The sequence below is a fragment of the Colias philodice genome, chromosome 18 (genome assembly GCF_061535455.1).
Source record: "Colias philodice isolate Cphi_HAF_F1 chromosome 18, ilColPhil1 Martin Lab GWU primary, whole genome shotgun sequence".
NCBI classification, from domain to species: domain Eukaryota; kingdom Metazoa; phylum Arthropoda; class Insecta; order Lepidoptera; family Pieridae; genus Colias; species Colias philodice.
The window spans coordinates 834,451-851,001 of NC_143103.1; the positions used below are offsets into that span (position 1 = coordinate 834,451).

Consider the following 16,551-nt stretch of genomic DNA (forward strand, 5'->3'; position numbering starts at 1 on the left):
GGTGTTAGTCACGAAATACCCTCATTTGGCTTTGATCTTCCACGTCTGTAATGCTTTCACGCTATTGTGTTTCATTAATGAAACGTCGATTGATCGGATTGACTCGATGGGTCAAGTTTTCCAGTTAGTACCCACCTCTACCGATAGCTAATGTGAACATAGAATCTTACCTCACAATTTTACCAGTTAATACTACTCAACTGTAGCTGTATGGCTTATAGCCATAAGGCCGCCCACTGTATGCCGATTGTATCTTTTATTTTGTGTCGTCTTAATCTTGTATTTCCTATACAGTGAAGAATAAATAAATAAATAAATAAACTGTAGCTAATGTAAAATGGAACCTTTCTTCATGAGAATATCAATTATTAGTTGCTGATAGTTTCGAACCTGTAGTTTATTTATGGATCCGATAGATGCAGTGTTAAACAAAGATAAATTATTTTCAGTTTTGACACTCACTAATCAATTATGCTATATTATTGATTATAATTTTTAATTAAATTCTAAATGCATAGAACATATTTTGACATTAAATGGTATATAATATGAGCTACTAAATAACTCACGTTTCAAAATTTCTGAAATCTACACTAATATTATAAAGAGGAAAACTTTGTTTGTTTGTTTGTTTGATTGTAATGAATAGGCTCATAAACTACTGGACCGATTTTAAAAATTCACCATTCGAAAGCTACATTATCCACGAGTAATATAGGCTATATATTATCACGCTAAGACCAACAAGAGCTGAGCCACGCGGGTGAAACCGCGCGGCACAGCTAGTAGATAATATATATGAAATTATAAAATTTCCACTGAACTGTACCTACACCATTTTTTTAAATTACTACCACGTTCATGCTCAAATAATTGTATCCACGATCAGCAAACAAAATAAAATTGCGGCCACAAATGGCCTTCTGTATACCTAAATCGATTCCAAAGAGACCATGACAGTTTCAACGAATCGCCCCATCAAGTAAACATTGCATTGCTGTCACGTGAAGAGTCCATCATTAGGTTCCAAGTTAATTGGCTCTGGATCAACAAAGATTACTGCTTTTTGATAGACTCCAATAGCTTCCTGGAATTCAGTAATTATACGTATAGAATTTAATGGACATCCATCATTTTATGTTCGTGTTGTTTTAATGATAGCAGAATTTACATTATTTGCTAATGAGGCTAAATAATCCTCTTAACGAAATGTAGCTTCAAGTTGAAGTAAACAAATGATTTGATCATGTTTCTGTATTCTAATTGTTATGTTATTATCTGAGTAATAGAGATCAAAATCGAAACGCTTAGGCTTTGTTATGCTGAAATTATTAACATTGAGCAATCTAATACTTCCAATAAAACAATACAAGTTTATATTCATTTACTTAACAATATATTTGTTACTCTTTTCATGAAACGGGTTAGTAAATTTCTGGTATTTGTCAACTCAATTCATGATAAAATTGAAAAAAAATATTTTTTGTCACAACTTCCGAGAAACAGAAAACGACAAATAAAGAACATCAAAATTTGAGGAAAACCGCGACTACAAACCATCATCAGATAATATTCCTTCGATAAAAAAACTAAATTTAAACCCAATTATAAACCTATTTCAAGGCCTATTTTCAGCAATACAAAAGTAGAGTCCATTCCAACAGCTGACCACTCCAAACTATAATATATTTAAACTAGATTCAATGCAAAAACAGCCAAATTATACATTCGCAAGCCTACTAACCTACTTACTATCGCTTTGTATTTCGTACCCTTAAATAATCGAGGCCTATGAGTAAATAATAAATATTCATAACTGGTTTTCCGGACTACTCGCTGAGTGCTCTTTCTCCTAAATTGCTAATGTGATTTATGAAGATTACATTAACTAGCTTTCGTCTACGGACTTAATGAGGATTTATTTCGAACTTCTTCTTGGACTTTGGTAGACAATCTGGTGACAACTTGACCTTCAGACCATATTATGGTGTGTAATATTTAGTTTTATAGCATTCAAATACTATAAATCATTTGAAGAATGAAATATTTTACAAACATTAGAATACAAAAAATTTGGTCCTTCGTCTTTTTACCATACCGGGGCAACGCCTAGACTTTAATTTTGTCTAATCATTTGTAATTTTGAAGTTCATAATATATTCTAAATAACTAGGTACTATTATTGTTATTTGAATTATTAGTAGTAAGTACCTTCAGTAAGTTTATTTATTTTTTGTTACTGACTGACAGAGTACTCGCCCACTCTTCTCTGTTATGACCTTAGGTTATGAAGATTCAACAATGCTTGTAGAAGAAGTCAAATTGAATAAATAATTTCAGTGTCGTCTACGAATAAACTTGATGATAGTCTTGTAACAGATCCAGGTAGACGTCAGCGAACCGACTAGTTGCTATAAATCTACAAGTGACTCTTAACAAGGCATTTTATTTGCTACACGCTCCACATTGTCCGTGCACTTATATAAAAATTGTATAACTTTGCGAGCGAGTCATATTCCGACATCGCCATTCTTCAGCTTTCAAACGTAACGAGACACGGACGTGAGTTTCCTTGCTTTTATATTTTCTATTCCGTAGCGATGTAACCAGGTGAAGAATTGGTGTTTTAAACATGGGTTGAATGTTTGACAGCTGTTTTGCTGATGTTACCTGTATCACTACCGAACGGTGGTGCTCTAGTGATCTTTTTGCTTGCATCGCCATAAAAATGACGCAGTAGTTTAAATCCTGATAGTGGAAGGAAATTGTAATGAACATAATATTCTTGTTATGTCTGGATGTAAATCTGTTTGATTACAGGGAAAAATTTATGTTTTTGTAATTTATTTATAAGCTTTCGTAGTACAAGCCTTGCATTGATTGGGAGAAGGTGGTATTTGTCATACCTGTTGTAGTAAAAACATGAAGATAATGAACATAATTCATATGATAGAATTGTGGAATAAGTATTATGGCACTTTTTGATGATGTTCTAGGTATATTTAGAAAAAAATAATCAATGATTAAACTCAAAATAAGTACTGAAACGTGAATTACAGAAATAAAATTGGTATGCGAAACATTCGCTGTAATATAAAGAGCAAACGAACGAAGCCAAGCTAGTAAACACGTAAAATGATAAAACACATTCATTTTAAAATGAAACAGTATTCGCATTAAATAAAGTAGCTTTAAAATCGAAAAGAAATTACTTGAAATTTTACTCAATCCAATTAAATTCTTATTGAAATGTAATTTCGATGTCTCTGAACTCTAAGCTTTATCTGTCTAGACTAGATTAACCATTTATGGCTTTTTTATAGCAATATTTATTACCCGATAAGATATAGAATTGATCTTAATCTTAGTTGTTGAATGTAAGCGAAGTTTTATTAGAAATAATATAAAAATGAATCCCAAAATGTGTTGGTAAGCGCATAACTTGAGAACGGCTGAACCGATTTCGATAATTATTTTTTTATTATATTCCTTGAAGTACGAGGATGGTTCTTATTTAGAGAAAACGTAAATATGTACCACGGGCGAAGCCGGGGCGGACAGCTAGTTAGAAATAAAAACGATATTGTATATTACTAATAATTACTAGGGTCAACTCATCTAGAGGAGGCAGAGCGGGTGCGCGAGAGGGATCCTCACGCGGACCCGATCCGGCGCAGACGTCTTATTGGGCGTCGTCGCCGTGTTGCGGCCGCTTTACACGGTCGCAACGTGCCTCCTTGACGAAGGGCACCGGGCGGTGGAACGGGGAATGTAATCCATCGTCCGGTGCGGTGAGGCGACTTGAGACGTGTTCCGCTCATGCCGCCAACGGGAGGGAAGAGCAGGCACCTTTCCTGTTCTTGGCTTGCGCCTGGCCTGGAGATGGGCTGCCGCCGAGGGGGTCGCGGAAGAATTCTAACAAATACCCGCGGCCCCATCATTAAAGCGGCTCGACGGAACACAGTGGGGTTTTAGTCGGTAAGAATCCGACATAACCCACGGCTCCTTCCCCGGGGGCCGTGGGTATCTTTGGAAGATTTCCCCACTATAAAAAAAAAAAAAAAAAAAAACCTATTTGCCTTTAATACCACGACGCATGACGTACATAGCTGTAAAATTATTAAAGATAATATATTGAAACAACAAATCTTGATAGATGCGTAGCACAAAAGCAACTGAAGAGTTTTTTGCAAGCTGTTCTTTGTAAATACTGTTTTCCATATTTCTCGCACTATAGGTTTTATAGAATTCTTACCAAAACATTTTCTATAATATTAATACATGGATAAAAATGTTTATTAACAGATTGTGGATGGTCGCACGAATATGTTTCTATTAATAAAGTAACATTGATGCATTTCTATTCTGTTTTTAAAACACAGCATCAATTGCAACTAATGCTGTTAAACTAAAACAAAAACCGATTGTCAAAACTGAAAAAAGCTACTGCATCCTTGATTAAATTCATCCAAATTTGAACTGTAAACAACACACATTAGGTTGATTTTTAATTGGCGTCCGATCCTAATCAGCTAACAAATTGACGTGTGCACGCAACATCAAACAGAGGTATTGAATAACCGAATTTCCAGCAAGTTCCAAATTAAAGCCGGCTCCAAACTATTTTCCTTTGTTTCCTAATTAATGGGAATAAGGCATCTGACCGCGTTCATTAGTGAGTGTCTTGTGTAAGTTCTTTAGGTTTAATCGTGGAAGAAGAAATGCTGTCTTTGTTTATAATTAGGCAGGTCCACACAGAGCGAGCAGCCTCGCGAAGCACACAGGTGCAAGCAAGCGAAATGTTCTCAACAAAGTTCTTATTTCGCAGAACGAAAGATGTTCTTAACAATTTTTTTTTGTATACTATTGCACGCCTCATAAGCGAAGCGTTGAGGTGGGTACTACTGTCACTTCGCGCAAAACATCTGATTTTTCAAACTTAAAATGTCTTTATGTATCATAAATTGCACTTGTAAGATAATACATATTACATACACACACATATTAAGAAAAAACACTATTTTTAACATTCATGATATTTTTTATGTCATTTTTGTTATTTAAACTAGTTAAAAAACAGTTTAAAAAAGTTCTGTCTTGGACGTCCGTGGACGTCAGGTATGTGCGGAGGATTTTCTTGTTAACACGATAGCGACCGAAATACTTTACTAATCGAGTCTTTTTTTTTTCTCTTACGCTTGAGTATGCTCAGGAATAGAACCCTTTCATTTTTCAGGGTCTGATTCGATGTGGTTTAATTGTTATTAAATAAACAAAAATAATAATTAATAAATAATTATAAAAAAAAATTAAAGGCGTGCACTTTTGGATTTTCCAAATTATACTACTTTCTTTTTTCTCCGTTGTGTAACTGGTTTCTGAAATTAAAGTTTATTCTATTCTGTTGTATTGTATTCTAAATGGCAGCACACACGTTATCCTCGGCCGAGCCTTTCCACACATACCGACTTGCTTCGCCCAGGAATTGCCTCGCGAGGATGTTCGCACTGTGTGAAGCTGCCTATTGTAGATTTGTAGATATTATGTAGTGAAGAATCTTTGACAGTGTACAGTAAATGATCTTAAATAATGACGTCGCAAAATGATGTTGTGGTTGGTTGGAACCTCATTTATACCATCCCTTATTTTTCTAACCACAAGGATGCTATATCCTTTAAAATTATAATATTATGTGTATCGAGTAACAAAATACCGAAAATATTTCGGTATTTATTTTCATAAACAAAGGTCGTTAATAACTATTACTCTAAACCCTATTATGTTGGGAATTTGAGCGATTATCACGAGAACCCTTAAAACTGAAGGACCTTACCTTATTCAGCCTACGCAACAAGGCGTAACAGGAGCAGAAAATATAATACTTATAGTTTAGGAGCTAGTGAAATACTATACTTATTATAATTTATATTTATTATCGGATCAGCGAGGCACACGGACAGACATGTCTTTAATACAATATTGAATTCGATATAATAATATTATGTAAATGATATTATACCTACTATCAAACATTTCTCTAAATATCTTAAGTGTACAAATATGTTACATTTTAATTATAGTGTTGTGAAGTAGGTAATAGCATTTTTGATGATATTAAACACTTCTAAGTTATAAAAGTTACTTATTTTGCTGAAAATTATTTTGCTAATAGGACATTTATTGGGTTCCTTATATTATACAAATGAAATCATAATGTAACTAATGTGATAACTAATTTTGATCAGCCATATCAACTATCAAGGTTACTAAATATATGTATGAAGAAAATATAAAAAGAAGCCGTGTTTTATTTTAAATGTTAACAGAGATATCTGGTATGAACGTTGTATTCAAGCGTACATAACAGTTGATTGAGCTTGCATTTTTTGCTCGGGCTTTAAAATCTTTTGGAAACTTTTGAGTGAGTGAAGTGAGAGTCACGGGTATTGATGTGTTCATAAATGTTTTATGTACATTATACATTGATGAATTAATTAGTGTAATGAAACAAAAATTATGAGAATGTGTGTACTTGTGGTGTGGTGTGTATAATGTTTTATATATAGCTAGAGGGTAAAATAATATATTAAGTTTATTTTTCCTTAATTTGTGCTTATAAAATTGAAGTGGCTATTAAAATACGTTTTTATTTGGAAATAAAAAAATGACGTAGATACATCATTGATACATGAGAAAAATTTAACACTGAGAAATAAAATGATATTAATTATAAACATAATTAACAGTCATGAACTATTTTATAATCAACGATAATGCAAGATTTTCAATAATTTTATTAAACTCATAATGTCTCAAACCTGAATGATCACCTAATTCATAACCTAAATATATAACCTAAAACATAAGCCCGAAATTATTCACCAGCTCTCAGACACACGTATTACCCAACAATTTCCTTTCAAAATCCTCAATTGACCTGACCACAACCTCCTACCCATTGTATGGGCTTAATTTATGATCCAGATAATATCGTACTTTGATCTGCTTCGTAATGGATGCTAATGTTCGAATTATTTCTGCATATACGTAGTGCAGTGGAGTATGATATTTCCTATGATATAGTGCAAGACATATTAAATGTTTTTATATAAAATAATTTATAAGAATTCAATAATTTATAAAATAATTTATAAGATTTCATCTTATTAGAAACATAAATCATTTCTTAATACCTTAAAAGTTGTTCTTTCTATAGGTAATAATAAAATATTCGATCCACTCATTCACAAATCCATTCCATTCACTCAGACTCTAAATAATTACAGCGATTAGATACAAACATACATTTACGAATCAGGCTTTTAATTGTATTTTATTGGTCAAATGTTTCCGTGTTCTTGTTAAAATCATTCCACTCCTTATCATTTTTAGTCCCAGAATACATTCTAAATTGCACCTTGCAAGTATAGAAATAGAGTCGATATTCCCATGTAGAGTTTAGAAGAATGACAAATGTATGGAGCAGATAATGTCTCAGTGTTTGGGAAATTTTAATAAATTGAAGGGGATAGGAGAAATAAATTGGTTGCTGATAATGTGATGTTATTCTTAATGACAAATTGTTGTGTATAGTAATCGAAGGTAGGTTAAAAGTAATTGGTCAAAAATTGTTGTTTATAGTGTTTTAAAATGTATCTATTATTTAAAGATGTATTAAGTGCATAATATTATAATAATTTATTTCTGAAGATGATGAATATAAGCCAATCTAGGTATCAACGTTCGACTACCTATCAAACGATTTTTTTATTTCAAATCACGGATCCATTCCTTCGTCCAAAATAATAACATTTTTATTGCGAATATCAGCCATTATTTCGCTGTTTCAACAAAAAAACAAAAGCTACACTAAAGATGAAACTTTTGCTAATATGAAGCAGTTGAATTTGATCAAAACAAACAGAACAATCACTCCTCTTCATACTATGTAAAACTTTAGATATATAAATAAGGTATATAAAAATCTATTAATATTTCCTCTTCCTACCACAACCTTAGATATACATACATAAATATCTATTAATGTGTGAGGGATGTCCCCTCGTTTCCGCAGCAGACAGTCTGAACATGGGGTGACAAATTGATAGACAGCCACTTTTGTACACCCCATCATTTGTACATTTGTATATCTGTGATACTATTTGCTGTTATTTATAAGTCTGATGAGTTTTTAATCACAAGTAAATTGAAAAACCCCCTACCATTGCGATTTAACCAAAATACCGTATATTTTCGATATACTTATGCCGTTTTATCTTTTCGATTGATAACATTGTACACTCCTACCACTTTACCTATCAATATTAACCAAACATAGCTAAGAACCAACGCAAGCAAAGTCGGTCCATCTGTTTGAAATCTGCGATACCACAGACACACGCACACGACATCGACCTTAAGCTTATATCACTCCACCTTTTGCTTCGGAGATTAACAAAATTGTATTATATTTTTGGTTTTTATGGCATTCAAATGCTTTATAAATATAAATTTATAAAGAATAGAAAAAATTCGATCACGAGGCGGGACTCGAACCCGCATCCTTCGCGCCATTCCGGGGCGGATGCTTGACCAACTCAGCCACTCGTGATCCGCCAGAGCAATCGAATTTATTCTATTCTTTCAACAACTATTACTAATAACTATTTCTATTCTTTACAATATTGTATTCACTGAAAAGTGCTTCATATTGGTTGAAATGGTTGTTAATCATCTCAATAGATGGCGCGCGGTGTGTCCCTTCAGACACATAAAAAACTGAAAGAATAGAATAAATTCGATTGCTCTGGCGGATCACGAGTGGCTGAGTTGGTCAAGCATCCGCCCCGGAATGGCGCGAAGGATGCGGGTTCGAGTCCCGCCTCGTGATCGAATTTTTTCTATTCTTTATAAATTTATATTTATAAAGCATTTGAATGCCATAAAAACCAAAAATATAAATTCAACAAAAAAGGTCGTGTTCCATCGTTACAATATTGTATTCACTGAAAAGTGCTTCATATTGGTTGAAATGGTTGTTAATCATCTCAATAGATGGCGCGCGGTGTGTCCCTTCAGACACATAAAAAACTGAAAGAATAGAATAAATTCGATTGCTCTGGCGGATCACGAGTGGCTGAGTTGGTCAAGCATCCGCCCCGGAATGGCGCGAAGGATGCGGGTTCGAGTCCCGCCTCGTGATCGAATTTTTTCTATTCTTTATAAATTTATATTTATAAAGCATTTGAATGCCATAAAAACCAAAAATATAAATTCAACAAAAAAGGTCGTGTTCCATCGTTACAATATTGTATTCACTGAAAAGTGCTTCATATTGGTTGAAATGGTTGTTAATCATCTCAATAGATGGCGCGCGGTGTGTCCCTTCAGACACATAAAAAACTGAAAGAATAGAATAAATTCGATTGCTCTGGCGGATCACGAGTGGCTGAGTTGGTCAAGCATCCGCCCCGGAATGGCGCGAAGGATGCGGGTTCGAGTCCCGCCTCGTGATCGAATTTTTTCTATTCTTTATAAATTTATATTTATAAAGCATTTGAATGCCATAAAAACCAAAAATATAAATTCAACAAAAAAGGTCGTGTTCCATCGTTACAATATTGTATTCACTGAAAAGTGCTTCATATTGGTTGAAATGGTTGTTAATCATCTCAATAGATGGCGCGCGGTGTGTCCCTTCAGACACATAAAAAACTGAAAGAATAGAATAAATTCGATTGCTCTGGCGGATCACGAGTGGCTGAGTTGGTCAAGCATCCGCCCCGGAATGGCGCGAAGGATGCGGGTTCGAGTCCCGCCTCGTGATCGAATTTTTTCTATTCTTTATAAATTTATATTTATAAAGCATTTGAATGCCATAAAAACCAAAAATATAAATTCAACAAAAAAGGTCGTGTTCCATCGTTACAATATTGTATTCACTGAAAAGTGCTTCATATTGGTTGAAATGGTTGTTAATCATCTCAATAGATGGCGCGCGGTGTGTCCCTTCAGACACATAAAAAACTGAAAGAATAGAATAAATTCGATTGCTCTGGCGGATCACGAGTGGCTGAGTTGGTCAAGCATCCGCCCCGGAATGGCGCGAAGGATGCGGGTTCGAGTCCCGCCTCGTGATCGAATTTTTTCTATTCTTTATAAATTTATATTTATAAAGCATTTGAATGCCATAAAAACCAAAAATATAAATTCAACAAAAAAGGTCGTGTTCCATCGTTACAATATTGTATTCACTGAAAAGTGCTTCATATTGGTTGAAATGGTTGTTAATCATCTCAATAGATGGCGCGCGGTGTGTCCCTTCAGACACATAAAAAACTGAAAGAATAGAATAAATTCGATTGCTCTGGCGGATCACGAGTGGCTGAGTTGGTCAAGCATCCGCCCCGGAATGGCGCGAAGGATGCGGGTTCGAGTCCCGCCTCGTGATCGAATTTTTTCTATTCTTTATAAATTTATAAAATTGTATTATATCATTATATTATTATTATGTATGAAAAGTGAAAAGCTACAGTGTTAAAAGTGCCAGTCGCAAATTAACTTACATTAGTCATCCAAAATGTTATTTAGAATAATTAATCCCGTCACAAACTAAGCTTAGACTTAACCGTCACCAAAATTATTATTTGCGTGAGTTATTTCACTATATTTCAGAAGTAACTTCATAGGAATTACGTTCTACAGTAAGTGCTTTATGAAGACGGGCAATTATCTAAATCCTCAGCCTATATCTATAGTTATATATTATACAAGTAAGTCATCTTCTTAAGACTTCTTAATAGTATGCATGCGCATGGGACGCTAGTATACTAGACACCGAGTGATCTTAGTTTGCATAAAACTACATTAAAAATTGATAGTGAAACTAATGTTACGTAAGATCAACAGTATTAATGAGAATAATGTTCCAATATATTAATTTGTATCAATATCCATTTAACCAAAAATTTATTAAACATTAAGAAATAATAATAGAGTTTTTATCTGTAATAACTGCTTTCCAAATCAGTGGAAATCATGTTAAAATTCATATTTGTTCCAAATACATTTCTATAAGTAGTCTGTTTCAATAAACAAATGTTTAACTTCGACTTTGAAACAATTGACTGCTATATAAATCATAAACATATACGATAAAAATCCACGGTCACATCAGATCGGTAAAAGCTCATATAATATACGATAACCTAAACCAAAGGGTCTGCAGAATTGGCAGCGACATGTCACGGTATGTCACTGACATGCGAATCCACGATATATGTATATTTATGATTCCGATAACATCTATTGCAAAAATCGACTTGTATGATAAGACGATAATATGGTTTTCTTATGTAACTGTATTCGATTCAAATTGGATTCAAACGATCCTTCTAATTCTGTTCCATACCATATAATTATCTTAATGTAGTATTATTTCCTGTGTACAAAAATGACAGCGCATAGGTCTTCAAGTACCATCACGTTCCCATACTGGAAATAATATAACTATAAGACATCATGATAACTCCCCTAGTTTAAAACCTTCTTGTAATGTAGAAATGGGAAGAGTAGCTTGCAATTTAACTTGGCAGTATTATACTTGCATTCATACTTTCATCTTCTTATAGGTGTTACTCCAATAACTATTAAATACAATACTAAAAATGTATCGCTCATAAATAATGTCTATAATTCTGATCATGTATTACATCCTTAATTATGCTTCAGATAGCTATCTTGCCAAAAGTCTACACTTGGCGTCTCTCCAGTCGCATTGAATTAAATGTATGACTAATTGTCAGTACTTATGCTCTATATCGTCGATAATATTAATAAGTAATGGGCTGTGTTTGGTTCCAAAAAGAACTGGGAACATTTTATAGAAGTATTTTATATGGCAGATTTATAGGGACAATTTTCTTAATTTTATAGAGCTATAATCGTTATACATAGTATATTGTTTACAATACGTACCTACACTAACAAGTACATCATTTTTTAGAACAATTAAAACTTCTACCCAAATTCCTACTATAACGCAAACGAAAAATATCCCTACACTCACAGAATAAACCCACGATTTATTCCAAGTAATGAACGTATAAAAAATAACAACCGACTGTTTATTCATACGACGCATCTAAAACACACAAACACCTGTCAATTCATACCGCCACGTAAAAACGTATTCTGTTTACGCAGCCTCCGTTTTATTTATGTAGGATCGGCTCAAAATTCAAATTTCGTATTGTTTACCATAAACAAGGAACATCACATATGATGCATATTTTTAATCTTGCCCGAAATTTCACAATGTACATAAACATGTGTTTATTACCTCCCGTTTCGAGCGAATATCTCTCTTTTATTTCTCACGTATGAAGGATTAAGCATACATTTTTCAAGCGACTGTTATGACAATTGACTCTACAAAAAAAAATCGAATGCTGTGAGAATATAAAAAAAATAGTTTTTAAAGCTATATTCGCAATATGCTTAACAAAGGAAAATAACAGAAAATGTCACTACGATTTATTAATACTTAAACTAAAAATATAAGAGCGTACCTATATCAAATACTTAAAACAATACACGACTGTACCCTACTTATGAATGTACAATTAAACGCAATATACCCTTATTAATAACCGCTATATAGAACAAGAATACATTTAAAGGGGCGAGGCAAATATAAAATATTACCCGGTCCGAATCCGACATAGAATCGAGAGCCTGAATATTTGATGAAAACCACGTACTTTAAGAATCATCTAATGATAAATTCAAATCCCAAATCCTTTGGCGAAGCAATCGGACGTCGAACAAAGGTTACGTAGAAACTAGAAACTTACATTCCTCTGGGCCTCGGGGAATGACGCTTGTTCCGATCAATTGTAGTCTTCGAGAGCTCAACTGGGGTAAAGTATTAGTTGTCAATCCAGCGGTGAACAAATATTTAAAGTATACAGAGAACGAAGGGAATATATTACGAGAAATAGACGTTAAATCTCGTATACCATATCGTTATATTAGTTTTCTATGGGATGCCAATATTTCTCCGCGATAAAAGGTATCCTATGTTACTCTCCTGTAACTATTGGAATACATAAAAATCATAGCATAGTCGCTTCATTGCGATATGATAGCAAGACAAACAAACAGACACACTTTCGCATTTATAATGTTATAAGTAAGAAAATATGTTCAAAACGAGTCTCTTGGTTGATTATTATTATAATTATTAGGGTATTATCAATGAGATAACCTTGTTTTTAAATAGCTATAACTGTGTTACTACCGAGTTCTTTCACTTTTTCTAAACCTATATATTATAAAATGTGTAGGTAATGAAAATGAAAAATAGTAGTTTAACTAAATATTCAATATCTTATTTCATAATATAATTACAATGTCTTGTTAGATATTTTAATGCGAGAAAAGAGATTTAAATAACAATTTCAAGTAAAGCATACGCAGTTGACGTACGCAAGGTACCGAAGTCAAGTTCTGAAAGCTTCGAGACTAATTATACATTCAAATCTTGATCCTTTGGGAGTTGAACAATTAGAAGATGCGAGTTACAAACTCGAAAGACAACTACAAGGTTTTGCTGATTAAAAAGAGCCTCTTGAAATTAGTTTGTTTCTAGATTCGCGGTAATTAATTTTTTTAATTCCCTCGTCTTTAATCACGTAGTTGTTATCGACGGTCCTAATGAAATTTCTGAGATTTCAATGATTAGCTTTGCGTGTTAGTTTGGATAACGGTCGAGATGGGAACGACCTTTGGAAAAGTTTGGCTAGGTCGAAATTAAGTTTTGGTTGCCAATTTGTAGAAACATATATATACAATATTTAAGGTATCTATACATATTTATTATATGTATAGATACCTTAAATATTCTGTAGAAGGGTCAATTCTGTACATTGAAAATAGTGAAAAGCAGGGGGTGTTACTGGATCGATACCAAACCCAAATATGTGATTAAAAAAATTTTTGTCTGTCTGTCTGTCTGTCTGTATGTGAAGGCATCACGTGAAAACTAACATTTCGATTTTGATGGAAATTGGTATAATTATACCTTATTATCCTGGGCATAAAATAGGATACTTTTTATCCCGGAAAATTACGTAGAAAAAAAATAAATCTTAATTTTTCTTAATTTTTCCGCGCGGACGGAGTCGCGGGCGGAAGTTAGTTTGAAATATTTTATTAAGAATATATTAACGAGTGTTATAATAAAATTAATGATGCTACATTTCCGACTTGAGAATCCAATAAGGGTATAATTTTTTATTCTCACAAACGCAATCATATTTTTTGTTCGTCATGAAATTAAACGACTGATATAATTACTATTCTAGAACACATTTTATGTGTACCTATATAAACATAAATATTATCAGATGAACACACAGACACAAAAAACATTATATTCATAGGACAATTTTCCAGTAGTAGGGTCCACGCCCTCTAGAAGAATAAAATTAATATATCACGATCTTAAAATATTAAGGGCCGATTCTTCAATGTTTGGATAAAACTTATTCGTAGAATAATGTATGAAACTACCATTTTAAAAACGTATTCTAATTGTCCGTATTTGACAGTTTACGTGACATTTTAATATTATCGTGTAATACTTTATTGGATGGATATTAAGTTTTATCCAAGCATTGAAAAATCGGCCCTAAATCAAAATGGAAATGGATTTACATAAAATAAAATTCATCTGACTAAGACGTTACTAAACAAAGAAATTACGAAAAGCGATTGGTCAACATTCTGACGGAAGCGTTGAAATATCCAAATCCAAAAGATTCGAGAAGATTCGAGACCACGGGAATACGTAAAACAAATAATAACTTGAAATCTTCCATCCAGCAAACCCAAAGTTTCAATTTAATGTCGAATACTTGATCTTAAACACAAATAAGAGACTTGAAAAACTTTTAACTCTGGTCGGGGCTAAGTCGCCCGTTCAGCGAAGTAATTTGGAGTTTGTTTAAATATTTTAAGGCGTTATAGAATTATAATGCTGAGGGGGAAGCTATCTTCGTTGTTTAATTACGTATGTTTTGTGCGAGTTTTTGTAAATGTTAAAAAAATTTACAGGCATATAAAAGTTTGGGTGTAAGGTACTGAATATACTTGAAGTTATCAGCTTAGCTTTCCTACATTAGGTACCTAAAAGATCTCTTTCATTTCGTTGATTCCTGTACATTTACCATCTTTTATCATTTTATAGTATAAACAAATATTTCTACCTGTCTTAATACATCAATTGACATGTTTACTTCCTAATGTGTGCGCGATTCTTCATACAAAAGTTATGTATTGATTAATATCTATTGTATTTCTGCTGATAACCTTCAAATATTACCGATCCTTTATCCTCGTTGAGCCAATTAATTTAATTTTCTGATATATTGTATTCTGGAATATTTTCTACATAATATAACAAAAGGTCATGACGATATTTTATGATAAACGTACCTATATCGTTTAATTGGAATACAAGTATGTGGAATTAAAACAATGTATATAGAAAATTCTTAAATGGATTGCTTAATGAGGTATATTATTTATTCATTAAAGACGTAATTTTATACACATTTTCAAAGATTGTACCCATATCGCTTTTGAGCATTGAAATTTTACAGCTTTTTTTTCATTTTGGTTTCTATTCCTACAATATTCATGGCAAATCAAATTAAAAAGTACACAACAACTGTGTGGTCTATCAATTATTTAAAAACAATACCACCCAGAACGTCATACTATAAAACAAATGTTTGTGTCAAATTGATTGGCCATAGTACTTGCTATTGTAATAACAATCTTATTCCCTTAATAAAAGATGTATTTTCGCTTATCACGAATGAAAGGCCAACCATTCCTTCGTTTGACCGAATGATGGCCATTGAATACGTTCATTGAATGATTTAACAACGTTTCGATTAGTTCAAATTGGTTTACTGGGATTGTAAATTGTTGGAAATGAAATGAATTTGAATTTTTGTCTTGCTATTATTAGCTTTGATATATATTATATTTATAATTGTAATCAGTAGGTATGTATGTGAGTTCTAAACGTCTGTAAAGATAATGACTATTTTTTTAATATTTATGAAGATCTAAAAATGTCTATTTTATTCGAGAATTTTATTTTTTTAAGATAGCTGAATGAATTATACTTTTAATTGTTATTATACAATAGAATGACATGGTGTTAAAATTAAATTGTATTGAAATACAATTGATGAACGTTGACCAATGTATAATTTTATAGAAGCTGGCATTTCCAATACAAGCAGCAGCTTATCCAAGACGTATAGTTGAAACTTACATGATCCAAGAAATACCTGTAACAGAAGATTTTCAATTAGTTATAGAGGTCTATTAATACCTAATTGTATTTTAATTAACATTAAATGAATAAATTTTCATATAAGAATCCAGTGAGCGGTGTTTACACGGGTGACTAAAGCCGCACGATTTCCGCCGCACGGCGAAAATCGACCGTCTAAATGGCGATTCGGCTAGGCC

The 16,551-nt window shown here is 33.0% G+C and overlaps 1 long non-coding RNA gene across 1 annotated transcript in view; it reads right to left on the reverse strand.

Annotated features, from left to right (window-relative positions):
* LOC149480216 (uncharacterized) overlaps positions 1 to 16,551 on the reverse strand; it is a 117,655-nt gene that overhangs the window by 54,926 nt on the left and 46,178 nt on the right. Inside the window, exon 2 of the long non-coding RNA XR_016317086.1 lies at positions 16,352 to 16,367. This is a non-coding gene — a long non-coding RNA (uncharacterized LOC149480216). The remainder of the gene's footprint in view (positions 1 to 16,351; positions 16,368 to 16,551) is intronic.